Raw genomic sequence first — 26,316 nt, 5'->3', positions numbered from 1 at the left:
GTTTGTCTTCCTAGGCCCCTTCCTCCATAAAAATAAAACATTAAAAATTGTATTTTACGGGCCAGGTGCGATGGCTCACGCTTGTAATCCCAGCACTTTGGGAGGCCGAGGCGGGCGGATCACGAGGTCAGGAGATCGAGACCATCCTGGCTAATACGGTGAAACCCTGTCTCTACTACTATAAACACAAAAACTTAGCCAGGCGTGGTGGTGGGCGCCTGTAGTCCCAGCTACTCGGGAGGCTGAGACAGGAGAATGGCGTGAACCCGGGAGGCGGAGCTTGCGGTGAGCCGAGATCGCGCCACTGCACTCCAGCCTGGGCGACAGAGCAAGACTCCGTCTCAAACAAAAACAAAAACAAAACCGTTGTATTTTACGGCCGGGCACAGCGGCTCACGCCTGTAATCCCAACACTCTGAGAGGCCAAGTTAGGTGGATCACATGAGATCAGGAGTTTGAGACCAGCCTGGTCAACATAGTGAAACCCCGTTTCTACTAAAAATACAAAACTTAACCAGGTGTGGTGGCTCGTGCCAGCTGCTTGGGAGGCTGAGGCAGGAGACTCACTTGAACCTGGGAAGCAGAGGTTGCAGTGAGCCGAGATCGTGCCATTGCACTGCAGCCTAGGGGACAGAGCGAGACTCCATCTCAAAAATAAATAAATAAATAAATAAATAAATAAATAAATAAATATTGTATTTTACAATTACAGTGATACAAGGATGAATAGAATTCAGGCTGGATTCGTTGTTATCTAGGCATTCGTATTACTGTCATTTTATTCATTCTGGTTTTAAAAGGAATTAGAACATTTTCTTGGGCCCCCTAAAAGTATTGGGAGTCCAGTAGATGTGTTGGCCTTGGGTAGGTTTCTAGAAATTGGACCCAGTGGTTTGATTTCTTGACTACTTGGCGTGTTTTGTTGAAATCACTCCACTTTGATTTTGGACCCATCCAGAATATCCAAGGATTCCCCCAACCTGCAATTCTTATTCTGGCCAAAGAGGGGGCTCTAGCTCATAAAGCGTTGACATCCCATTCCCGTTCCAGGTATTTTTCCCTTTCCACCCTGGTCTTCTCCTGTAGCGTGTGGCAGCCTTTTCCAGCATGGCCTCCTGCGTTCCTGGTGCACTTTTTGGAGAAGGTGGCGAGTTTGTGGGACTGGACGTATTCCAGCCTAATGTCTCCTTGCGGCCTCACCTGCTGGGCCTTTTGTTTCCCGGTTCCTCAGTCTAAGGTGTCCTGGAGGAGAGGGCTCTTCCCTCTTGGTTGGAGGTGTCTTGTTGCTGGTGTTGAGCTGGGAACCACTAGGTGGTGTATGGCTCCAGGCATCCCTGGGAATGCCTGGAAGGAACATTCCAGTTCTGGAAGGAACTGGGAGGGGTGGGGCGGGGGGTGCAGGAGGCAGGGAGGGACCCTTGGGGGCAGGTTGTGGGTAGCCAGTTGCAGTCTGCGGCCTCCCTCAGAGGTTTGGAGTCGGGTGTGGCGTGCTGCTGTTGGCCTCTTTCCGAGGGAGTGCCATCCACTCCCTGTCCCACCGCCGTCCGCGGCAAGGACAGTAAGGGCAGTGCTACGTGGTGGGGAGGTGTGTGTGAAGTCACGGAAGAGCTTCACAGGGCAGATGCCAAGGCCAGTGGGCCCCGGACAGAGTCAGGCTCCCTGGGCGGCCCTGCGTCTTGGTGGCCCTGGTCAACCTGCCGATGCAAAAAGCCAGCAGGCAAGAGACCCCTACTCCCTTTAAGGACCAGAGCAGAAACAAACCATTGTGTTGAATGCAGTGATCCGGGTGCACTTCAGGGTACAAGCTGGACTGCTTCGAACAGGATTACAGGAAAGGGGGAAGGGGGCAGCTGTCTCTTGGGACATGAGTAATGTCTCTTACCCAGTTGGCACTTGAGAAGTCAACGGGGCACGTCTCTGGGGCCTCCTGGAAAAGTGGTGTTTTCCAACACAGAGGAGAAAGCTGTGGCTGGAGGTAGGGGTGTGGTCAGCTTGCCTGAGGTTCCTCAGGGGCATAGGAGGGGCAAGAGGGGATACCTCTAAGTCCTTGCAGCTCAGAATGTTCTGAGGACCCCCAGCGCTGGGTTCATCCAGGAGAAGTTTAGGAAGGCAGAGTCTCAGGCTGCCACCCCAGACCCCCCGAATGCAAAATTTCAGCAAGACGGCCAGATGATCCTCAGAGTGTGCTACTTATTAAACTTACCTGGGGAACTTAAAAAAGAAAAAAAAAAAAATCCTAGTGCCCAGGCCTCACCTATAGCAATCAGAACCTCTGGGGTGGGGCTCAGACTTCAGAATGATTTTCCAGCTGTCCAGGGGAGGGGGCAGGGATTTCCATGAGTAGCCAGGTCTGAGAGCCTCGGTTGTAAGCCTCTGTCTCCCCTCTTTCGCCTATTCCGCACTGTAGGATTTCAAAAGGATCCCTCTCCAGTGTCCCACTACTCTCTCTCCCCAATCCCTGCGATTATTACATTGGCAGAATTGAGGCTTCGCGGGGACAGGGTGAAGAGTCAAGACTGAGTCAGGATAAAATGTGCATCCCCCATGGAGGGGTAATACTGAAGCTACATCCATTCAGGTGGGCTTTAGCTTGAATGAGTTTATTGGATGCTTTCCACCTCATAACAGACTGAAAATAGGTTGCGCATGGGGATGGCTTTGTATAAAGTAGAAACAGCAACCCATTCCAGATGCCAGGGTTGGAGTTGGTGGGTCTTGTGAAGTTTTGCTTGCTCTGTTTTGGTGAGTTTTCTAGCATTTGCAGGGTAGGTCCAGCATTGGCCAGTTAGGTCCCAAGTGTTGCATGATTCATCAGGGCTAAACTGTCAACCTCCTTTGCCCTGCATTCAAGAGCCTATGCATTCGAGGTTGGTCCTGGGTTAAGTTCATGGGTGTGATAGTGGGAGGCAGACCCAGCAAACATGTATTGCTGCTGTGGGGATTGGGGGTGCCGGAGCCCAGGGGGACCTCCAATCTGATCTGGTGGTAGGTGCTGGTTGATGGAGTTGGCCGCAGGGTACCAGCTCAGCCCTGTCCTCAGTAACTCAGAAACTACTGGAGTGATAATGTATAATGTACACCCAGCAAAAGAACAAACACCAGCCAGAGACAATCCTTTCTCTTGTGTGTGAAGGTTACAAGTTTTCTGTTTCAAATCTGATGGTATTCTTTTTCCCTTTTTTCTTTCTTCTCTCTGTTTTCCTTTGCCAACCTAAGGGTCTAGAGTGATTTCTTTGAGCCTAATGATGGGGAAAGTTAGAATGGGGCGATTATCTTTAAACACCTTTTGAAATACTACTCTTCCTGGTGTCGGAATTAGATTGAACAGAGGTTGAGTTTAAAGATTGAATATCTATTTTAGCAGCAGAAACTATGCTGATATCTGTGTATGTTTGTTCAGGAATTATATGGGTAGAATGAAAGAGAAACCCACACAGGAACGTATAATTAATAATAGAGTAGCTGGTATTTATTGAGTGCTTAACAGGGACCAGACATGGTACTAGACGCTCCTCATATGTCATCCCATTCAGTGAATTCAGACATATAATAAATTAGAACATATAAAAATTCAGAAATAGGATCATAGGAGTAAAAGACCCAATAAAAACAGAACAACTTGGCACTGTGGCATTAGATTGTTTTGTAGTAAATGTCCATTGTAAACTTAAGTATTTTTATAACTTGAAAAAATTACCATCCAGTGTAAATATCCATTGACATCGTAGTTTATTCTAGGTCAAGTTTGTGATCATAATAAGCTGTATTTCTTTGAAAATATTCTTCAGTTTGCTGTATCCGTAATTGGCATAGGAAATGAATTACTCCCCTTTTTCTGACGAATGTAGTTTTAGTCTATATGGAAGAATAAACAGCTATTAAACTCTTATGTGCTTGTGGGGAGCTGTCTGGTACTGAGGAACCACTCCGTCCACATTTAAGCTTCAAGATGAGTTTCATTATCTTGTTTCCTGGTGTAACTCTTCTCTTATTTTTCTAGGCGGAATCAGAGGTTTCTGGCTGACTCGGTGGGTGCTTTGTACCAGGAAAGGACAAGAAAGAGGTAAGTTGCACTTGGCAGTCATAGTACAGCTGCCTCCCTGTGGCTCTTCTTACTTCGAGGTTTTGCTCCTTCTTCAGTGCAACTCTTTGCCCAGACATCCCTAAAGCCCCCAGCTCAGAGCAGCAGTTGGCAGGCAGGAGCTTTGCAGTTAGCCATCGGAGAGACCCAGAGACACGGGCTAATAAGTACAAACAGTCATCACAATTAATTCAGGCCAGGCTCTGTGTTCCTGGCTTTTACTTGAATCAACTCATTTTCACCTCTTACAACTCTAGCCGTCAGGTCCTGTTATGCCCAACCTACAGATGGGGAGACTGAAGTTCAGTCACTTGCCCAAGGTCACACAGTTAACGAGTGAGGAAGCCAGGCCTGGACTGTTGCTGGGATCTATTGCTGTTTCGAGTGACTGTGAATTTTCCCAGCTCCCCGGGGCACCATGCAACAGGTCCTGCTACCTGCCCTGAGCACACTGAGTCCACTGCAGGGCACAGAGGTCTTGCAGTTTGCAGGGAGAACATGAGGCAGGTGACTCAAAGCCTGCGGGTCCAGGAGATAAACAGGTGGATTGCACCTGCTGGCCTTCAGAAACACAGAGACTGTCCATGGGGTTAAATGGGATATCAGGGCTTTCTGGCATGCTGCCAACTGAAGTCTGCTCCCAATAAAACAGGATGTGGAACAAGGGGCCGCTCTCCTACTGCAAGGGCTGGGTTTGTCCAGGGTTGTCTAGATTCCACCATCCACAGCGGTTACAGATCTGGTTGTCTCAGTCGTAAGTACTAAGCTGGAAGCTCAGAACGTGGTCAGATTTGATTGGAAGCAAATCATCTCAAGTAGTATGAAGCCTGGGAGAGGGTTGTCCCTGCTGCCTACAGAGCCACCAGGGGTCATACTGGCAGATTGCAGGCCCAGCAGCAGCAACAACAACAACAACAACAACAACGACGAAGGAAATGAAAGGGAGTGGGGAAAATGGGTAGGAGGAGAGAAAGCAAATGCACCCTTCCTTCTGTTCTGATGGTGTTAGGGCATGAGGGGTACAGAGTGCAGGGAACACCCAATGGGGACATTACGCCATGGAGCAGCTAATCCTGCTTGAGTTGCTGTACAATGCAAACACATTTTTGGAACTAGACAGATTATGTTGCAAATTTGTCACTATCAGTCTAGTATGGTGGTAGAGTGTAGACCCGGATGCCCTGGGTTCAAATCCCATTTCCACTGCGTCTTTGTTTTGTGACCTGGGGCTGGTGACCTTCACTTTTCTGAACTATGCTTTCCACATTTATAAAATGGAGATAATAAAAATAATCTCTTCCATGTTTTGAAGTGAAATGGGAGAATACACAGTTCAGTGTCTGGGATGTATTATGCATTTACAATGAATGTCAGTGGTTTTTTTTTTCTGTGTTTTACAGTCTCCCTAGCTCTGGATATGATCTTGGGTAAATTACAAAGCCTCAATTTCCTCATCTGTGAGATGCTGATGCTAATACCCTGTCCTCAGGGGAGGTTGAGAATTGAATGAAATAACCAAATCCGAAGTCTAGGTCATAGTGGATGCCTATTAGTTCCCTTCCTTATTTATCTTTATCTTATTCCACGCAGCTCAAGTAGAAGGAAGGTGGACATTGGTTTTAACTCCCCCACCCACTAGAATACTAAGTCCTGACAATGACTCCACAGCAATTTTCCATTTGATCCTTCCCCTCCCTCTCCCAGCCACCCCTCTGGCGTTGGCTTTCATAGAACAAGCTGGGATAACCACGAGGGGCCCCAGCCTTTGGACTCCAAGTCTTTCCTCCCCAAAGTAATCCTATTGGTCTCTTCCCTAAGCCTCTTTCTGAAATCCAGCATTGGACATGGCATTTTCTTGTTAGAAAAAACCCATCGTGGCTCTCTGTTTATTGTCCCAGCAACCAAATCTCATTGGACACTCCACCTCACTTCCCATCACTTCCCACTCACATTTGGATCCTTTCAGCCCAGGTCACCTGGTCTGTATCCCACCCCAAGACTGGACTCAACTGCACCCTGCCACCATGCTCAGCACACCCGCTCCCTGTGTCACCATCTGTGTACCTCACCTGCTTAAAACCCCACAGCCATGGGACCGTGGGACTGGCAGCTCCTTTACCTGCCCACCATCTCACCTTCAGAGCTTCACCTGCAGTGCTGGCTCTGCCTTCCCAGCTAGTGCATTGAGAGTGGGATGAGGGTAAGAGGGGATCTCTTTCACCCTCCACCATCCTTTCTTTACTGGTCATCCTGGGATCCAAGGAGCATGCAGTAGGGGCCCAGATGACGGCATGCACTCACCGATGGGAGCGTGGGCCTGGAAAGAGAGTCTATGGTTGAAGTTACTCTTCAGCTACTGTTTGGGTTTGGATGTGTATTGGGGTAGGGGTTGATGAGTGATGCCAAGGGGATTTCCAGGCAAACTGCGGGCCTGCCTTTCTGGAAGCAGCACCTTCTGCCTTTGCCAGCCCTCTCCCCCACTCCCCAGGGAACCCCATCCTGAAGACCAGCTCATTCCATAAGATGCATAGCCCCCTCCCTGTGAGTGGCAGCAATTCCACCCTTCACTTGTTCATCAGTTCATTCATTCATTCACTCACCTAATAGATATTTACAGGACACTCACTATTCGCTGGGACTGCTCTAGGCAGAGAACAGGCACTGAACAAAACAGGCTCCGTCCTGCTGGCATGGAGCTTGACTTCTAATGGGGTGTAGGAGTCCATTTCCATGCTGCTGATACAGACATACCTGAGAATGGGTAATTTATAAAGAAAAAGAGGTTTAATGGACTCACGTTTCCACACGGCTGGGGAGGCCTCACAATCATGGCAGAAGGCAAAAGGCACGTCTTACATGGTGGCAGGCAATAGAGAATGAGAACCAAGCAAAAGGGATTTCCCCTTATAAAACCATCAGATCTCGTGAGGCTTATTCACTACCATGAGAACAGGATGTGGAAAACTGTCCCCATGATTCAATTATCTCCCACCAGGTCTCTCCCACAACACTGGGAATTATAGGAGCTACAATTCAAGATGAGATTTGGATAGGGACAGAGCCAAACCATATCATGGGGCCAGGAAAGACGGGAAGCATTGGGTCAGCCATCATTGTTCTTTTGCCTTTCCTGTCCTGCAGCCACACTGGCTGTCAAGGTGGGGCAGGCTAAACAGTAAAAAATAGTAAGTATGTAAATTATCTAGTATGTAAGGAGGTGATAGTGTTATGGAAAAAAAAAAAAAAAAAAAAAAAGACAGAGGCAGGAAAGGCAGCTCCAGTGTGCAATGCAGGGGAAGAGATGGAGGGCAGGTTGCAGGGCTGAACGGAGAAGGCGACATTTGAGCACAGACTTGCAGGAGGATGTTTTGGAGCCTTTGGAACAGATGGAGCAGGTACATCAAGGCCCAAAGCAGGCACGAGTATATAGTGTGCTTGAGAATCAAGCTCAGTGAGCACTGAGCGCTGAGGGGGCGGTGACCACCAGACCAGGTCAGGCCCGGAGGCCTTGGGCCTTCCCTCTGAGGGACCTGGGAGCCAGGCAGGGTTTTGAGCAAAGCATGCTGTGATCCAACTCAGTGTGAAAAAGACCTCTTTACAGGGAAGCTGAGAGCAACAGGGAGACCAGTGGGAGGAGGGGAGGGCGGGGGAAGGGTCCAAGCAGGAGGGATATTGAATGTGCCTATTTGTGTCCCTGGCACACAGTGGCACACACACGTTACCATAGAATGACATTGATGGTGGTGATGAGGTGACACGCCACGGTGCCACATCTCAGGGACTGATAACAACCATGTGACTCCCGGATTCAGGATAGCCTCTTTCATTGGGGTTGTGGCTTCATATGAGGGTCACTCTCCTCACCCTCCTGCCTACAGAGCCACCAGGGGTCACACTGGCAGATTGCAGCCCCAGCAGCAAAAAAAAAAAAAAAAAAAAAAAAAGGAAATGGAGAGGGGAAGATGGGTAGGAAGAGAGAGACAGCAAATGCACCCTTCCTCCTGTTCTGATGGTGTTAGGGCAGGAGGGGTACAGAGTGCAGGGAACACCCAACGGGGACAGTAGCATGCCATGGAGCAGCTAATACTGCTTGAGATCATTCTTCGTGGCCCCTCTGAAGCTCTTTGCGGGGTCTCCTTGTGGTCTTGCAGCCTCTTAGCTCCCTCCCGTCTTCCTCCTCCCTCCAAGAAAGGACAACTTGACCACGGCAGGAGTGACTGGTTCAGCCGTCTTTCCTCTTTTGTCTTTCTCGTCCTCCAGCCACATTGATCCTCCAGGCAGGACAGACTAAGGGTGCTTCAGAGCTCACAGAACTAGCATGTCTTTCTTAGAATGCTTCCGGGACGGCCCCGTCTTGGTGGTGATTAGCAACTGTCCTGTCATTGCACGTAACCTGAAAACAGAATCTATAAGGGAATGAATGCCTGGTGCCCTTTGTTGGGGGACCTTGCTGTTCATGCACACTGTGGAGAGCTAGCTGAGGGCCACACCAGAACCCCCTTCTACCTGATGAAGCCTTAGAATTGTGTACATGTTGCTGTCTGTTGGAAACGCTTAGAGAAAGGAAAGGGCAATGGGAGTGGTGGGGTTTTTCGCTGTGTGTTTCTCCCAAGGTTGAGTGTGCTTCTGAGTGATCCCGCCGGGCTCCTGGGCAGCGTGGACCCCTTCCTCCCCAGTGCCTTCCATTCTTCCGCTCCCAGACCAATGGCCCAGGGAGATGGAGCAAGATGATAGCCTCATGGCTGGGTCCCTGGAGCCACAGTTATAAACAGTGATATTACAATGTTACTGCCTTGTGTGGATTTCGCATACTTCCTTTTAAAGAACTGTCACATTCCCTACCATATAGCTCCAAAAGTTTCTGTGGTGAGATCATGTGGAGGAAGGACTATTTTTAAAGATGAAAACTCTGACGCTCCAGGAGGACACTCTCTTTCCCCAGGTCCATCCATCATGTATGTGTGTGGTGGGTAGGGGAGAGGTGCTGCGGCTCGAATGTTGGTTTCTGCCATAACCATAATTGAGAGTGAAAAACCCGGGCCCTGGGAGAAAGAAGCCAGTCCTGGTTCTGAGTGTCAGCGGCAGTGGGGATGAGCTCACCCGGGGACCAGAGCCATTTAGAGGACTTGCAGATGGAACTTCCCCTCAGGGTCCAACTGTGAGTCACTGTGGTTCCTGTCCCTGCGCAGGCTCCATCTCCAGGCCTCCCACTTCACCCTGGGACATTATGGTTGCTGGTCAGACCTCATGACTCACTTGGACTCTCGAGCCGCCTCCGGGGGTGGAGTCTCTCTCCTGGCATCTGGACCCTTGGTGCTATCGACGAAGCTTGGCTGGCGCTCTTAGCTGCTATGTGCAAGACGTGTGTCCCAGGGAAAGCCCCTCTCTCTCTGCAGAGGTCAAGTGAAAGCCACGGCCGCAGCCAACAGAGTTCAAAATGCAGGCTTGGAAAGTCCAGGGGCGCTCTGTGGAGGTGAGACAGCCACAGGCGGAGCTTTCCGAGCCCCCAGGCTGAGTTTGGCTGTGATACCTGAGAGAAGGGGGAGCTAACAAGCGCCGGGTTGCAGTGTCATCCCACGGAGAGGAGCGAGCGGAGTTCACCCAAAAGGCCAACGGCTGGCAGGGTGTCACGTTTCCCACCACACCCGGGGCTCAGCCTCTGCTGTCATTTCTCCTCCTTGGTTTTCATCTTCTAAGGGAAGAAATAGTGTCATCTTTTCTCAACCTGTCAGTCTCACACCTGCCTGGAGCCCCTGGCAGTGAGACACCCAGTGCTGTTTAATCTGATGTCATCTCTGTTGATTGTCTGTTTTAGAAACCAGGTAGCAAGAGGGACTTTCTGAGGATTTAAAAAAAAAAAAAAAGTAAATCCCCAAACTATTTTGGGGAGGTTTTTTTTTAACCTCCTGTTTTTTAGTTTCATTATTTCTTTTTCTCTTAAATACACTCTCTTTTTTAATTAAGAAGAATTAATTTTTAAATTAAAAAAGAGAGACCAAATGCACCCCTTGGGTTGAGGAGTTATGAAAGCAGTGTTTAGGGTAAAGGTCAAAGGTGAGGTGGATGTCACTGGGTCTCGGGCATGGGTACCCACCTGCTGGCAAACATAAGAGAGGACATATGAGAGTGGGAAAGAAGGGTTACTGAAAAATGCGTATGAGCTCGTTTTTTCAAATGACATTTATTTATTGTCTATCAAGAGATTACTCCTGAGAAATTAACACCAGAGTCACCTGAGGGATGTGGGTGCCCGGAGCCTTGGACTCGGTGACCTCTCCTGCCTCCCACCTGACTCCTGAAGTGGGGGAGTGTATAAACAGTTATGGACCTCAGTTTACTTGCTTTCAGCCTCTGCCCTTCCCGAGAGGGACGAAGCTGACTTACTGCATCGCAGTTTTGTCCTTTAGTCCATCAGCTCTGGAACTTTCCACTTCTGGTATTTTTGGTTTCCAAACAAAGGGTTGAGGACGCACGACAGCAATGTTTAGAGGAAGGTCAAAGATGAGGTGGATCTAACGGGGCCTCGGGCATGGGCGCCCACCTGTCAGACTCTGTCCTTCTCAGACAGCTGCCCAGGCAGGAGCTGCCTCTTGGGACGCTGAGTGGGCCATCTCCATTGGGAGAGTTGGGGGACAAAGGGAGAAGGCAGGGACTGGATCACTCCTGGGGATGCTATTTGACATAGACCATGAGGGTCAGCCCCACTGGGCCCGGCTGACCTGGTAGATGGGTAGGTCTAGGGTATGAACATGGACATTAGTTGGCCAGGGTGTGAGAACTTGTGTGAAACGGTCGGCCCCTGGGTGACTCAGTCTCCTAGCAAACTATAAAAGGGAAGTGACTCATTTCCAGCCCTGAACAAGAACTCCTAAGGCTAGGCCGCCAGCACCTGTCTGGGACGTGGTTAGTTATTAACGCTGCCAGTAAGAGTGTCATGGGAACCAAACGCAGGCCTAGATGTCTGGAGGCAGCTTGGCTTTTCACAGCTTGCAACTGTCCACTCACCTTCCCTTGCTGTGGCTCCTCTCTGCCTGACCCCAAATGCAGAGGAAGCCCTTGAACTCTTAGTTGCTGGTGGCTCCCCAGGTGCGTCTTGAGGGTACAGATTCCACAGGGGTTGGGAAAGGGGGAAAAAGAAGTGTGTTGGTCAGGGGAAATCACAACGACATTTTGTTTTTTGTTTTTTTTTTTTTTGTCCTGTTTAGGAGATCAGGTTCAAGGAGCCAGCCAGACTCTGGGCTTCCAGGAGGAGTGGGCTGTGGAGGGGCTGGCCCCATCTGCATGTCTGTCTCCTCCTGGCCCTGCAGGTGCCACCTCCTGAGTCCTGGTTCCTGTGGCTCCATCACATCTGCAGTGAAGGCCTTTGGGAAGCGTGGTTTATGTGGGTCCAGGGGCCCCACCCTCCCGTGGAGGCCCTTGGCCTAAGAATCACTAACTCACACCACACTGACCTCTGGCTCCCAACAAGGGCAGTGTTCCTCTTGCTCCATTCTGCTCTGAAGTCCCCCAAACCACTTCCTGGGCCTGCTTAGTAAAACACAAGGCTCATCTCTGAGGACCTCTGCAGGGCTCATGAGTTGAGCCAGGAGTTCAAATCAGCTCCGCGTTCTCCTTTCTTTCTCCACGTCTGGAAAAGTACAGAATGGGCAGCTTCTCCTCCCAGATCCCAAAAGGCATGTTTTACTGCTCCTGGGGGAGGCTCAGCCTGGGCACAAGCTATGCCTACTCCTGCCAGGGCCCTGCCCCTCCACTTCCCAACTGTCAAGCGGGAGGAGGGAGGATGATTGAACAGAAAGACACAGGAGTTTTAGTGAGTCAGGCTCTCCAGCATCCAAAAAGGGGCCCAGGGCCCAGGGGGAAGAGACATCCCTGGTATTTGTTGCCACCTTTGTAAAACCCTCAAGCGCTGGCGGGCAGCACAGAGGGAGTGGGGATGCCACTTGCCTGCCTAGTCTATGGGAGGAATTGGGACATGCGCTCCCTGGGTGGCCCCGAGCAAGCCATCGAACTGCTCCCCCAGAGTTTCCCCATCTGTAAAGTGGGAATATTAACAACACCTGTCCTGCTTACTTGACAGGGTTTCTGTGAGGCCGGCTGAGATCACCGAGCATGTGACAGGGCTGTGGGAGTGGTTAAGGGCCACCCAGATCGGGGTTGAGGCACCGGGGTGCTTATGGTGATTAGCAGCAGAGCAAGGCCTGAGGTCTGTGCTCCCTAGGGAGGGTGGCTTTACAGGCACCCACCTGCGGCTTAAGAGCTTCTTGGGCCTCCCACGGCTGATAAATCACCACCGGGTGGGTGTGCTTTGTCTGGGCTCCAGGATGAGCAGACAGCCTGCCCTTGGCTGCTGCAGAAAGCAGCTCCTCTGCCTTCTCTCCCTTCCTTAGTGGGTTGGGCAGGCGCAAAAATAGATCCCAGAACCCCATCTCTTAGGTTTAGCCAAGGGACTCTCCAGCTGCTCATCTAGACCCTCTGGTGGCATTGAGTTCCTTTCTCAGGTCATGTAACCACTGGGGGTGCTGATTTAGGGGTCTCCGGGCATGGGATTTGCCCTGGTTTATCACCTGCTGCTGCTGCTGCTTTTTAAAAAAATCGAAGATGGGGTCTCACCATGTTGCCCAGGCTGGTCTTGAACTCCCAAGCTCAAATGATTCTCACACCTCAGCCTCCTAAGTAGCTGGGATTACAGGCTCATGTCACCATGCCCTGCTTGTCACCTTACCGTCAAAGAAGACAGACTCGCATAAGAGTGTCAGATTCTATCCCATAGTGCAGTATACCAAGGAGGTAGTCTGCAAGTGGCCATTGAATATACAAATAGCCTCAGTCTTAGCATTTTCTTTCTCATGGTTTATTTTGCTTTGTAGAGTTTCATGCATTTGTTGAAAGGAGGAAGATTGAGATTTAAGGGAGCATCCCTAGTGGGGTAATACCCATCTGCTTAGTGGTTTTTCAGTGCTCAGCACTGTGCTAAGTTATTTGAGTATAGTCTTTGCTCTCATATTTAATAAAATCAGACTCTTTTTGACCACCTAATTTCATCTCCCATTCAGACCCACAGCATCCTCCCAGCCTGTCCAGATAGGTGCTTTCTGCTTGGACACTTTAATGATGGAGAATTTTATCTCTCCTGAGGCTACCCATTCTAACATTGGCACCTGCAGTTGGTGGGAAGTTCATCCATTTAGGGAGTGTCCATCTGCCTTTGGATACTTCCGTCTGTAGGTCCTAGGCAATGAACAGGGGATGGGAGTATGGCAGTATGGCTGAATTGTGGAATGCAGACTACATAAAAGTTCTGTGAAGGGATAGGACCTGGAAGAATCAGAGAAGACCTTGTGGAATTACTGAAACTTAGAGAAAAAAATGAACTGAACTAGAGAGAGAGCAGGGAGGCGGGCTATGGTATCTCATACCTGTAATCCTAGCACTTTGGGAGGCAGAGGTGGGCAGATTCCTTGAGCCCAGGAGTTCAAGACCAGTCTGGGTAACATAGGGAGACTCTGTCTCTACAAAAATTAGCCATGCATGGTGGCTAATTTTTGTACTTTTTGTAGAGGATCCTGGTAGGAGGATCACTTGAGCCTGGGAGGTGGAGGTTGCAGTGAGCCAAGATGGCACCATTTTACTCCAGCCAGGGCTACAGAGTGAGACCCTGTCTCCAAAGAGAAAGAGAAGTTGAAGGCTTTCTGTAATAGTTTGAGCAGTGATCTCCCAAAATTCATGTCCATCTAGAATCTCAGAATCTAACCTTATTTGGAAATAGTGCCTTTGCACATGTAATTAGCTAAGGATCTTGAGATGAAATCATCCTGGATTCAGGTCCTAAATCCAGTGACACATCCTTAGAAGAGAAGAAGACAGAAAGGAAGGCACTATGAAGATAGAGCAGAGATTGGAGTGGTGCATCCACAAGTGAAGGAATGCTGAGGATTGACTGCAGAAGTCAGGAGAGAGGCAGGGGGCAGATTCTCCCCTAAAACCACCAGAAGGAATCAACCCTCTCCATACCTTGATTTTGGCCCCCTGGCCTCTGGAACTGTGAGAGAATAAGTTCTCTCACAGTTTTAAGCCATCAGTTTGTACTAACTTGGAATGGCAGCCCTAGTAAACTAATACACCACCCAACCTTGAGAGACAGATAAGAGTAAGGAGGCAAAAATAACCATGCTTTGAGGGTTATTTTTGCAGCCCAATCCCCAACCCCCCACCTCAAGTCTGTTTCTCCCAGAAAGTCCAGTCTCCTTACCATGAACGAGTCCAGTCTCCTGGGAGAAACAGACTTGAGGTGGGCGGGTTGGGCAATTGCGCTGCATGGTAAGGAGACTGGACTCGTTCATTTGTTAGCGGGCAGGGTCTGCAGGCCAGATGCCCCATGGTGCCAGGATGAGGTGTGTATAGAGTCTTTTTGCCAGGAACCTTGGGGGTTTTCAGAGCCCAGAAGGATGCCAGCTTTGGACCCCCTGCTCTGTTTGACCTCCTCTACTAAATCTCCACCAGTTCCTGCATCTTTATTCATAGAAAGGGATCAAACCATCCTTAACACTCATATCACTCTGCAAATAAACGTGTAACTTATACAATGACAGAAGGAATTATAAGATGCTTACTATTAGAAAAATGTATAAAATGGAAATACTTAGGAACTATAGTTATAGGATGTTAATCTTTTATCATTAAGTAATAGTTCAATGTTTTCTTGATTGTTTAGTATTTCATTGTAGGAACATGACATGGTTATTTTTTAATAGTTTTTTTTTATGTTGCCAACATTTTTTTCCCTTTTGCTGTAAAATAAGGCTCTGATGACAATCCTTGCAGCAAAAATGTTATTTTTATCTGTACTAGCTTCCCGAAGCTGATGTAGTAAGTTACCACAAACTTGGTGGTTTAGAGCAACACAGATTTTTCTCTTGTAGCTGTGGAGGCCAGAAGTCTGACTGAGACTTCTGGAGCTAAGCTAAAACCAAGTCATTGTCAGTAGGGCAGGTTTCTTTTGGAGGCTTCAGAGGATAATTGTTTTTTTGCTTCTGATGACTGCTGGCATTCCTTGGCTTGGAGCCACATCACTCCAGTGTCTGCCTTTGTGGAGTTCTCCTCTCTGTAGTCAAGTCTCCCTCTGCCTCCTTCTTATATGAACTCTTGTAGCTACATTTAGGGTCCATCTGGATAATCCAGGATAATCTCACCATCTCAAGACCTTTAACTTAATTCCATCTGCCAAGTCCCTTTTACCGTATACCATAAGGTAACATTCATACATAGCAGGGATTAGAACATGGCTGTCTTTTATTAGGGAGTGGAGGGGAGCAAGAGCTTGTGCCATTATTCAGCTCATCACCATATTCATGACTATTTTCTCACAATAAATTCCTAAAAGTGGACCTAGAAGGAGAAAGGGCCATCCTTAGGTTGCATGACATATTCAGTGGTCAGTAGATAGTGCTGGTGTCTTTTTGTTGCTGTTCCTTTAAGAGCCTTTCTTAGCTCTCCTAAGAGTCAGATCGGATGGGGAGGTGGAGTGTACATTGAAACCCCCATTACGGGAATCATTTAAAGTTAGCCTCTAGGAAGCTCGGGGCTAATGAGATAATTCCCATTAGGAGAGGAAGGAAATGAAGGTGGCCTGACATCCTTTCTGTCTCTAATTTATATGATTCACTGAAACCTCCCCCTCTTCCCCCGCAACCCCCTCCTTCGGCCGCCCCTTTGAATTCTGGTTCCCTGTCCACCGCCTCTGCCAGCCAGGGCTCTGGTTTTTAGCAAGCCCCAGCATGCCTGGGAGCCCAGGAGGGTTGCCTTCCGCTGAGACGAGGCATTCGGGCTCTTTTCTTGGCAGCTGTGCCAGAGAATCTACTCTTTGCCTCCTTCCTCTCTTTTCCCAGAGCCTTGCCCAGCTCTCCCCACCCCCACCCCTGCCCCAACAGGGATGGAACTCTTGCCTATAGGACCGCAGAAAGAGAAAGGCTGTCAACAGAACACTGGCCGGCTCAGGGGACTTAGGGGCCAAAGCTGCAGAGAGGTTTTGTTTGCTTCCTTCCCCTAACCCCCAGTACTTTTTAGGGGGAGGAGAAAGAGAGAGAGAGAGAGAGAAACAAGAAAACAAGAGAACAAGAGAGAGAGCATTCTCTTCCTGTTTTGCTCCGCTGCCTACACTTTTGGTCAAAGTTCTCTGCAAACATGAAAATCCAGTTTGGGTCTTTAATTAGAAAAGTGTGAAGTCTCCCAAAAACTTTAGGGTTTTTGAAGTTCAGATTAAACCCTGGAAACACATTTAGGGGCTGGAGAGAGAGAGAGAGAGAGAACCCGAGAAGAGCAGAAAGGAGAGCCCAATCTCATCTGCTCATCTATCGTATTGCTATCAGCTGTTACCCATTTCATTTATTGGACACCCCCTTTCTTGTCTCAGACCTGCTGGGAGCAAATCTAATACCCACCAACCCCATGCCCAAGAAGGGTCTCTGGCATTCAGAGGGCAGCATGGCTCTTCCTAGCCCCTGGTTTACTTCTTTTCTTCCTCTCACCCTCCCAGAGGGAGGCCATATGGTAGAGTCTTCCGAGTCAGGGCCAAGGGCCAGAGCGGCTCTGGCCCTGGGGACAGTCCAGCAGCCCTGATGTGCCGTGTGGGTGGCCTGTTCTGTGAACTTGCTGCCTGACCTCCCCGTGCCTCTGAGAGTCCAGCTGCAGCCTTGGGTAACAGCCTGGCCCCATCGTGATGGGAGGGTGCCGAGGCCCAGCTCCCCCGCTCACCTTGGCACAGATGCCACAAGCTGGCCAGGCCATGCGGGGCCAGGACCAGGCAGAACAGACAGAGCCCCCATAAGCATCGTTTCCAGTTGAGTTGGCCTATCTTGGCTCATAAGGCCGTGGTGTCTCTAATGAGAGTGAGACAGAGACAGACAAACCAGGGGTTCAAGGAAGAGAGAACACAAATTAGAAAGATGAAAGATACAAGGGAAAGATACAGGAGTTGGATTTCTATGTAAGGTAGCATGAAATAATAGCCAAGTTAGAGTTTGGATGAGTCTTAGCTGTTTTGGAATCATATCTTTACCAGTAGCTGAGCTAAATCATTCATGGTGAGGGTGTTTTAAGGGCCCTGATCATGACTCCTGCCTTCATTACCTCCTTCCTCCCTGTTCATGGACACAAGTTCTCAGAACTTTTAGGGGTGGTTGAGGGAATATGGAAGGAGGCGAGGTAAGGGTTAATCTAAATGTTACAATTTATTGATTTAAAAAGGAAAAGAAAAGCAGTAATGGAAGATGGATCTGGGCTTTATTGTACACTTTTTAGGAATGGTTTATAGCAGAAAAATAACCATGGAAGTGGCTTAATGTCCTTCCTCTTCAGAAAGGTGCTGACTGTATTTTTGAAATGGAGATAATGCCATAGGGAAATAGAGCAATAAGAACAAATAGGCCAGGCATGGTGGCTCACGCCTGCAATCCCAGCACTTTGGGAGGTCGAGGCGGGCGGATCGTGAGGTCAAGAGATCGAGACTATTCTGGCCAACATGGTGAAACCCTGTCTCTACTAAAAATACAAAAATTAGCTGGGTGAGGTGGTGGGTGCCTGTAGTCCCAGCTACTCGGGAGGCTGAGGCAGGAGAATTACTTGAACCCAGGAGGTAGAGGTTGCAGTGAGCCGAGATCGTGCTATTGCACTCCAGCCTGGCAACAGAAAGAGACTCCATCTCAAAAAAAAAAAAAAAAAAAAATTGAGTCTTTCGTACTTAACTCCGTCCTTACCACAAGCCTAGAAATTATCCCTGTTTTACAGATGGGCTCAAGAGATTTGAGGTTACTTGCCCAGGAGCCTACCGCTCCTAAGAGGGTAACTAACCCAGGACTGGAACCCCGATCCGACTTCGTATCAGTAAGCTGTGGGATCTCTGAGAATTACCACCTGAAGTGTTTTCCCGCTGGCAGGAATGAGTGGGTCCGTGTTCTAAGGGCCTCCCATGCTTTAAGATGACTAGCTTGTGTTGTTCACGATCCATTCATTTGTTCGTTTGTTCATTCATTCATTCGTTTGCCTCTTCATTGTCAGACAGTGAGCTCGGTACCCTCAACACAAGAAGGAAAACATGGTTGCTACTGCAGCCTGCAGCTGGCCAGGTCGACTTGTACTACCGGGCCGGGGAACATCAGGAGGTGAGCTGGCTGCCAGCACCCATAGTCTGGGGATACATGCTCTTTCTCTCCCATATCAATGGGCAGTCCTGCTCGGTGACCCAGATCCAAACAACTCAGAGGTCCCACTGTGTCCTCACTGCAGACTGACCGCGGGCTCTCAAACATCTGGGTGGGCAGTAGAGGCCAACAGGGAACTTTAGGGACCAAGGGAAGAGGACCTGGCAGTTTATCCCTCATGAGGAGAGAGGCCTTCTCTCTGGAATCTCACTCCTGGCCTGATTCCCAAAGGGGAGAAGAGCTCCTGCCTGGTCTCAAAGTCACTGTTTCTCTCTCCCCCTCGACCCTCATTGTCGCAGTAGGGCCAGGACTCTGTCCGGCCAGGTCCCCCACTTGCTGTTAAATGGGTCATCTGAAGAAAGAGAAGGAAAGGCTTTATGATTGGCTGTTGGATGGCCCCTGAGGGACATAGTGCGTGATAAGGAGAGGGCAGAAGGGAGTCTGGGACTGGGGTACCTATTATCTGTAAAGTCCATCTTTTGGCACAGTCCATCGGGACAAACAAGGGATCCAGGTCGGCTGGTTCGGGAGGGTCTTTGATCTACCTATAAGTTAATGCTTTTCAATGGAGAACCGCAAAGCAGCCCCACCCAGGGCCTCGGAGATAACAGGCTGGTGCAATCACAAACCACCGGCCTCTTGATAATGCCGGGTTTTATTGAGGCCTGGTTTTTGCCCAATGGGAACACATCCGGCAAGCATCAAAGGGAGCAGGCGTCACCCTGTGCAAAGAATCGTGGGCCCTCAGGTGCGGGCACCTTGGGTTGCGTGTGTGGCTGTGTGTGCACAAGCTGGCCCGTTGGCAATTACCTTTCTGTAGATCAGAGGCCACCAGCCCCAGAGGGGCCTCGACAACGCATGAACTCTGTTCCCTCATTCTGGGTGGTCCAGCTCCTAAGATATCCTTGAAAATGGTAACTTAGCATCTTAAGTAGGAGGGTCACTCTTGTGTCGTTGAGTCCCTGACTCGACATCCCAAAGGCAGTTGGTGTGAGAAGTTTAGTGGTGAGGTGAGGTGGACACTCAGAGGAGGCAAAACCTAAAAGCTTAGTTGCTTTGCAGCCTTTTGAAGGTTTTTGCGTGGAAAGTTGCCCTTTGACAATGGAAGAGTTAACGGGTGAACTGGGGAAGCTGTGGTCCTGGGGGAAGGGTCATCCCCACTCACCCCCAGGCTGTGCCTCTTGGCTGCCTCATATTTTATCTGGGCAGTCAGGATGCTGTGCACTGCGTATTGGCCTCTGGAGACCAGAGCAGAGAAGCACCACAATACAAACAGAACATCTGGAAGCTTTTTAAGGTTTGTTTTTTAACACGTTTGCAAGAGTCAGGACATTTGCACACGAGGTTTACTGGCCGGAGGGAACCCAGGGACTTGAGTCAAGGGGGAGATCTCTTTGACTTTGTGAGGAGGGGGTGGTGAGGGTAAGGAAAGGAAGGTGGGCTGGGTGCAATGGCTCACACCTGTAATCCCAACACTTTGGGAGGCCGAGGCGGGTGGATCACGAGGTCAGGAGTTCGAGACCAGCCTGGCCAACATGGTGGAACCCCGTCTCTACTAAAAATATAAAAATTAGCCGGGCATGGTGGCATGTGCCTGTAATCCCAGCTACTCGGGAGGCTGAGGCAGGAGAATCGCTTGAACTTGGGAGGCGGAGGTTGCAGTGAGCCTGGGTGCCAAGAGCGAAATGACATCTCAAAAAAAGAAAGAAAAAGGAAGGTGGGAACACTGGAAGCAACAAGGCCCTATATTCTTCAGACTCACTTGTTGCAGTGACCTGTTGGAAATCCTTAGGCACAGAAAAGGAACCTGGAACAGAATCCTGGGTTCCTTGTCCTTCTGGTCTTGCTGGTATGGAGCAATTGGATTTCTTCCTTGTCCCAATCAGCTGCAGTAAAAGGACTGAAAGAATAGAAGGCAAATCCCTTGGGAAAGAATGGACATGCTGGCCCTAAGGCCTCTGGGAGATGCACTGGGAGTTGGCTTTTTCTGTATGCTTTATAGACTGGTACCTGTTCCTTTATCTTTCCATCTGGGCTAGCCAGGTGGGGCTGAAAATGCAGAGTGCAGGGAAGCCGTTGATCCTGGTCCTGCAGTGACTCGGTACACCTGAGAGAGTGAGAGTCAGTTAGCTTCTTCCTTTTCTTCTCCTCTTCTCCACACCCCCTTGCCTCCCCCTACTGACATCCTGGACTTAATGATTTAGGCCAAGGGAAACAAGGAAAAGCTCGGCTCAGCGTTTTAGCAGAGCAGGCTGGGAATGAAATCATGAAGAAAAAAGTCAGTCCCGGCAGGAGAAAGAATTTATATGGGACTTAATCTTTCTTTTTAAGGAGAGGGCATCTGCTTATTCATCCCTCCCTCATTCTTGGTCGCTGGTTTCTCATTTCATTCTTCCTTCTCCACTCCACCTCCATTATGGCCCCATTGCCAAGCTTATTGTCAGGGCTCCATTAAATATATGTGAAATCTGTGCTTGCTCAGAGAGTATCCTTGTGCCCATGGAGTTTATCTTGAAAGAGGCCCACGGTCACATGGCTGCCTTTATTAAGACAGTTCTTTTCGTGGGATGAGCTAATGCTTAGCACCTTGTGGGAGCTGGCTTATTGTGTGCTGTTTATTAGGGGAGGAAACTGAGGCTTTGTGTGGTTATTTATGTGAGAGACTGAAAGGTGTCCACCCTGTTCTTATGGGAAATGAGGTGACACAGCTGCTAGGAATTCCACCCCGTCTGGTCACCCATCTGGCAGGTACAACATTGGTTCCCAAGTCTACCCCAGCCACTCTTATTACAGTTTTTGCGTTGGAACCTCTTATGTCCTGCTCACAATCAGGGTTCAGCACCTTCACCAGCTCGGAGCACACAGTTCCTCTTCTGACTGGCTGCCCCTCTGCAATGAGCAATTCTTAACGTTGGCTCATCATTGCACTCAGCTAGGGAGTTTTCACTGCTGTCTCCGTCCTGCCCTCATAGATTCTGCCTTAACTGGGTTGGGATGAGGCTGAGACAGTGGAATTTTGAAGAGCTTCCTAGGTGATTCTATAGCGTAGCCAAGATTAAGAAAGAATCACTCCTCTGGGACAGTGTTTCTACACCGAGGACAATTTTGCTCCCCGCTCTCCCTATCCCAGGCATACCCCAATGTCTGAGACATTTTTGATGATCACGCCTAGGATTGGGTTGGTGGGGGGGTGGCTCTGGCATCTAGCGAGTAGAGGCTGGGGATGGCACTGAATATCGCACAATGCACGGGACAGTCTCCCACAACCAAGCATGCCTAGTTGAGAAATCTTCCTCTAGACTAGTCGTTCTCACACTTGAGCTTGCATCAGAATCACCTGGAGAGCTTATTAAAGCAAATTGCTGGGCTGCACTCTCAGAGTGTTTTATTCAGTAAATCTGGAGTGGAGCTCAGGAATTTGCATTCCTAACAAGTTCCCAGGTGATGTCAAGCTTGTTGATCAGGGTTACAGTTTGAGAACCGTTGTCTCTGAGTGACTCCTGAATCCTACTTGCCTAGATCTGTGATATGTTGTACCCATGATGATTACTAAAAATCCAAGACAACGGACTGAGCACGGTGGTTCATGCCTGTAATCCTAGCACCTTGGGAGGCCGAGGCAGGTGGATCACTTGAGGCCAGGAGTTCGAGACCAGCCTGGCCAATATGGTGAAACCCCATGTCTACTAAGAATTCAAAAAATTAGCTGGGCATGGTTTTACACACCTGTAATTCCAGATACTCAGGAGGCTGAGGCAGAAGAATCACTTGAACCTGGGAGGCAGAGGTTATAGTGAGCTGAGATCGTGCTACTGCACTCCAGCCTGGGCGAGACTCTGTCTAAAAAAAAAAAAAAGAAGAAAAAATCCAAGACAACACAACAATGACTAAACTAAGACAGAAGAGCATTTCTCTCTCACATAGAAATCCAGAGGGAGGCCACTGAAGGCTAGTGTGATAGCTGTGGAATGGTCAGACATCCGGACTCCCATCTTTTTGTTAGACCATCTGACTGCATGCCTTCCATTTTCCATGTCCCTCAGAGTCCAAGATGATTGCTGGAGCACCAGCCATCATGTCCTCATTGCAAGCAGAAGATAGTAAAGGCAGGCAAGTAAAAACTGGGCTCCTTCCAGCACCTTTTGAAGCAGCCTCCCCAGAAGTCCTGCAACGCTTCTGCTTAAGTCTCCTTGGCCAGATCTTAGTCATGTGATCATATCTAACTGCAAGGAAGGCTGGGAAATGTAGTCTTTTTTTTTACTGTGGGCTGCAACATGTGAACTCCAAATTAGAGTTCTGTTACTAAGAGGAAAGGGTAGAATAGATATGGCAGTGGGCAACTCACAGATTATGCTCATCTGTGCACACCTACTCTTTCCTAAGGGTTGTGGTGTATTTGGCGTTTACCATGGGCCAGCTGCTTTTCACGTATTATCTCATTTAATCCTAAGAGCTTTGCAAGGTGGATGATAATATCTCTATTTTGCAATGATGAAACTGAGGCTTTCAGAGATGAAGCCACCTGCCCAAGTTACAGTCAGCAAATGGTTTAATTTAACATCCCACTTCAAAGCCAGTGCCACTTCTTGCCGATGCTCTCACAGACCTGCTCTTTTCTTGCTGAGGCTGCAGGGTGTTGGTTCGACCTTTCTAAGCTAAATTCCGGATCCCACCCCTTTTGCCCAGCTCCCCTTCACTGTTACCCATATCCCTCCTGTGATACTCTCTTCAAAAGAACTCTGGGAAAATACAGACACTGTATTGACAAGATTAGTTTCTTATTGCTGGTGTGATAAATGACCACAAACTCGGTGGTCAGAATTGAATTGGAGGACACCCAGCAGGTGTCCACAGCTCCATGTTGGGGGGAGAAATTCCCACACATTTGGTCACCAGCATCTTCCGTGTTGATTGTCGTGGGGTGAGAGCAGAGGAAGAGCACGGTTGGAGAGAGTTTTCCGTGCACAGTCACGATGAGGGCCCAGAGGGACTGACAAGGAAGAAGATGGTTCTCCAGCTCACAGAACTCAGGGAAACACGTTTAGTGGTTTATTTTAAAGGCTGTTATGAAGGCTACAGGTGAAGAGATGCATGGGGTGAGGTGTGGAGGAAGGGATGTGGAACTTCCGTGCCCTTCCTGGATATTCTACCCTCTAGGAACCTCCAGGTACTCGGCTATCTGGAAGCTTCCCAGAGAACCCTGTCCTCTTGGGGTTTTATGGAAGCTTCATAACGTCAGCATTCCTTCCCCCAGGGTATAGGGCGGGTCCCTCTCTGGGGAGGGTCTCAAGACCTATAGTCAGAAAGGTGGGGAAGATTAGTCCTGCCCTGGGGAAGGATAGTGGCTTTAAACAACACAAATTCATTCTTTTACAGTTCTGGAGACCGGCTTCACTGAGCAAAATTCCAGGCATCTGTGGGGCTTCCTTCTGGAAGTTCTAGGGGAGAATCTGTTTTCTTTGTCCCCTTCCTTGAATCCTTCCAACCTCTTGCTTCCATTATCACACTGCCTACTACCTCTCCGGGACCAGATCTCCCTCTGCCTCCCTCTTATAAAGACCCTTGGGATCACAGTTAGGGCCTACCTGGATAGTCCAGGCCAACTTCTCAAGATCCTTACTCACATCTGCATAGGTCCTTTTGCTGTACAAGGCAGGATTCACCGCTTGCAGGGATCAGGATGTGGACATCTTTGGGGGCTACTATTCAGCCCCTCACAGGAGCCCTCTTGCTACTGTTCTTCCATTTCTTGTCCCCATCTTTTTTTTTTTTTCCAAACACAGAATGTACATAGATTTCACTTCTGTCCGGGTTTTTTTTTTTTTAAAGAGGCCAGAAACATGGTCTACAGGGCAAGGCAAAGTGTTGCAAGGGTTTGTCTAATCAGCTCCCAGTGGCCACAGCAACAGACATGAAAACATTCAAGTGGAAACGACCTGGGGGTGGAGGGGAGTGGAGGGAAGGATCCTGCCCTGGAGGGGCCTGTGTCACCTCAGCCAGGTGACTTAACCTGTAGAGTGATGTATGATGGAGAAGCATAATCAGTAGTTATGGTAGTTCCGTAGCGAGCTTTGCAAAGCTTCCCTGTAATTCTAGGGGATCAGATCTCTAGATGCCTTCTAATTCCCGTGCCTCCTATGGTCTTTCTCTAGGCTAACAGAGGTGTGTCTTTAGTGGAATACAAATGCCATATCTAGAAGCGTTAGATTTGTGAGGAGGAGGGAGAGTTAGGATCTGCTTATGGCCTAACCTCGTTTTCCTCCCCTGTGTGGATTCCCTCATCGCCCCCAAACACCCCTTGGCTGGGCCAGCCCTGCTGGGACGAGAGGCTGGGGTGTTGTATGTTTTGCTTTTTATTTTATTTTGCAAATGCCTCACAGCATTCCCCTCTGTGTTTAATGTCCCACTGCCAAGTGCATGCAGTTGCCCGGCAACAAGAAGGAAGTCCCTGTGTGATTCACCCGACTGTTGCCAATTAATTTGCGAGCTGCATGCGTCTCCCAGGGGAAAAGGGCTGTCTCTGAGATAGCTCAGAGGGCCACTGCCCAGGTGGAGGAATGAAACCAGAGGAAGGTCGGCAGATCTTTGGGTTTGTGCGGGGTGTTTTCAGGTCCACATGAAAGGGTGTGTTCAGAGGACCCTGGCGACACCTGTGGCGAAGGCTCCTGGCTTCCTTCTTGGCCACCAATCAGAGAGCTGCCCAGAGCGAACAAGCACTTCTGTGTCTGCCCATTGGTTGCCTTTTTGGATTTTCATCCTTTTATTTTTTAATCGACTCTAAAATGCAGACTCTCCTGTCCCAGTTCATCCGCAGAGAAATGTCTTGGACCATTTTCTTCTCGTCAGTCCCTCCCGGGCTCTCATCATGACTGTGCAGGGAAAACTCTTTCCAACCATGCTTTTCCTCTGCTCTCACACTGCAACAATCAACACGGAAGACGTCGGTGACTGAATGTGTGCAGGTGTTTCCCCGACACCAATTCAACTCTGATACCATCTGCCTGGACATAGCATCAGATCCCATGAGTTGAGGACTCAGTACCCAAGACTGCCCCCTCCTCCCCAGACGCCAGTTGCCAGTCCGGGCCTCTGGAACTTCTCACCGACCAGCTTCAAGTTGGGGTTCCCATGACTCCCCTCTCTGGGTTCAATTAATTTGCTGGAGCAGCTCACAGAACTCAGGGAAACCCATTTAGTGGTTTATTCTAAAAGCTGTTACAAAGGATACAGGTGAAGAGATGCATAAGATGAGGTGTGGGGGAAGGGGTGTGGGGCTTCCCTGTCCTCCCTGGGTGCTTCACCCTCCAGGAACTTCCATGTGCCCAGCTGTCTGGACGCTCCCTGAAGAACCCTCACCTCTTGAGGTTTCATGGAAGCTTCATGACATCAGCATTCCTTCCCCAAGGTGTAGGGCAAGTCCCTTTCTGGGGAGGGCCTCAAGCCCCATAGTCAGAAAGGTGGGGAAGATTAGAGTTCTGTCTTGGAGCAGGTGTAAGGAGCGCAGGAGTGGGATTCTGTTTCCTGAGGCCCAACATTATAGCAAAAGACTGTAACGAGGGCTATGGGAGTTATGAGCTAGCAACTTTGGATGAGAACCTATGTGTGTGTGTGTGTGTGTGTGTGTGTGTGTGTAACACCACAGTGTCATTGTCTCATCTCTGGTCACTAGTGCCCTTCTCTCTGGGTTTCCTGGCCATTGCACACATCTCCACCAGGGCCTCAGCTAGAGCCTTTGTGAAGGAGAGTTCCTTTGCACCAGGTTAAGCAGGGCCCCCAGGTCTTCTGAGGGACAGAAGGGGGCCTGTTGGTTTCCGAATGCCCCCAGAATCCGTAGTGCATTTCCCTCAAGGCCTTGCTGTCCTCTGGCCCCACGCTTGCCTAAGGAAACCTTCGATCCATGTTATGTCTCCATTATGACCTGTGAGGGTGGGGTTTGCCTGTCTGGTTGATTCCTGTATCCACAGCATCTAATCCAATATGGTACTTGTGAATGCATGGATTTGTGGTTGCCCAGGTATTCCTTGTGGATTGATAGTGATT

The 26,316-nt window shown here is 49.3% G+C and overlaps 1 long non-coding RNA gene across 1 annotated transcript in view; it reads left to right on the top strand.

Annotated features, from left to right (window-relative positions):
* The window catches only part of LOC112610037, a 186,368-nt gene that overhangs the window by 157,349 nt on the left and 2,703 nt on the right, over positions 1-26,316 (top strand). Inside the window, exon 2 of the long non-coding RNA XR_003116266.1 lies at positions 4,001-4,063. This is a non-coding gene — a long non-coding RNA (uncharacterized LOC112610037). The remainder of the gene's footprint in view (positions 1-4,000; positions 4,064-26,316) is intronic.

This window comes from Theropithecus gelada, chromosome 16 (genome assembly GCF_003255815.1).
Source record: "Theropithecus gelada isolate Dixy chromosome 16, Tgel_1.0, whole genome shotgun sequence".
Classification (NCBI taxonomy): Eukaryota; Metazoa; Chordata; class Mammalia; order Primates; family Cercopithecidae; genus Theropithecus; species Theropithecus gelada.
Note: the sequence above shows the minus strand (reverse complement) of the source record. Positions and strands in the feature narration are given on the sequence as shown.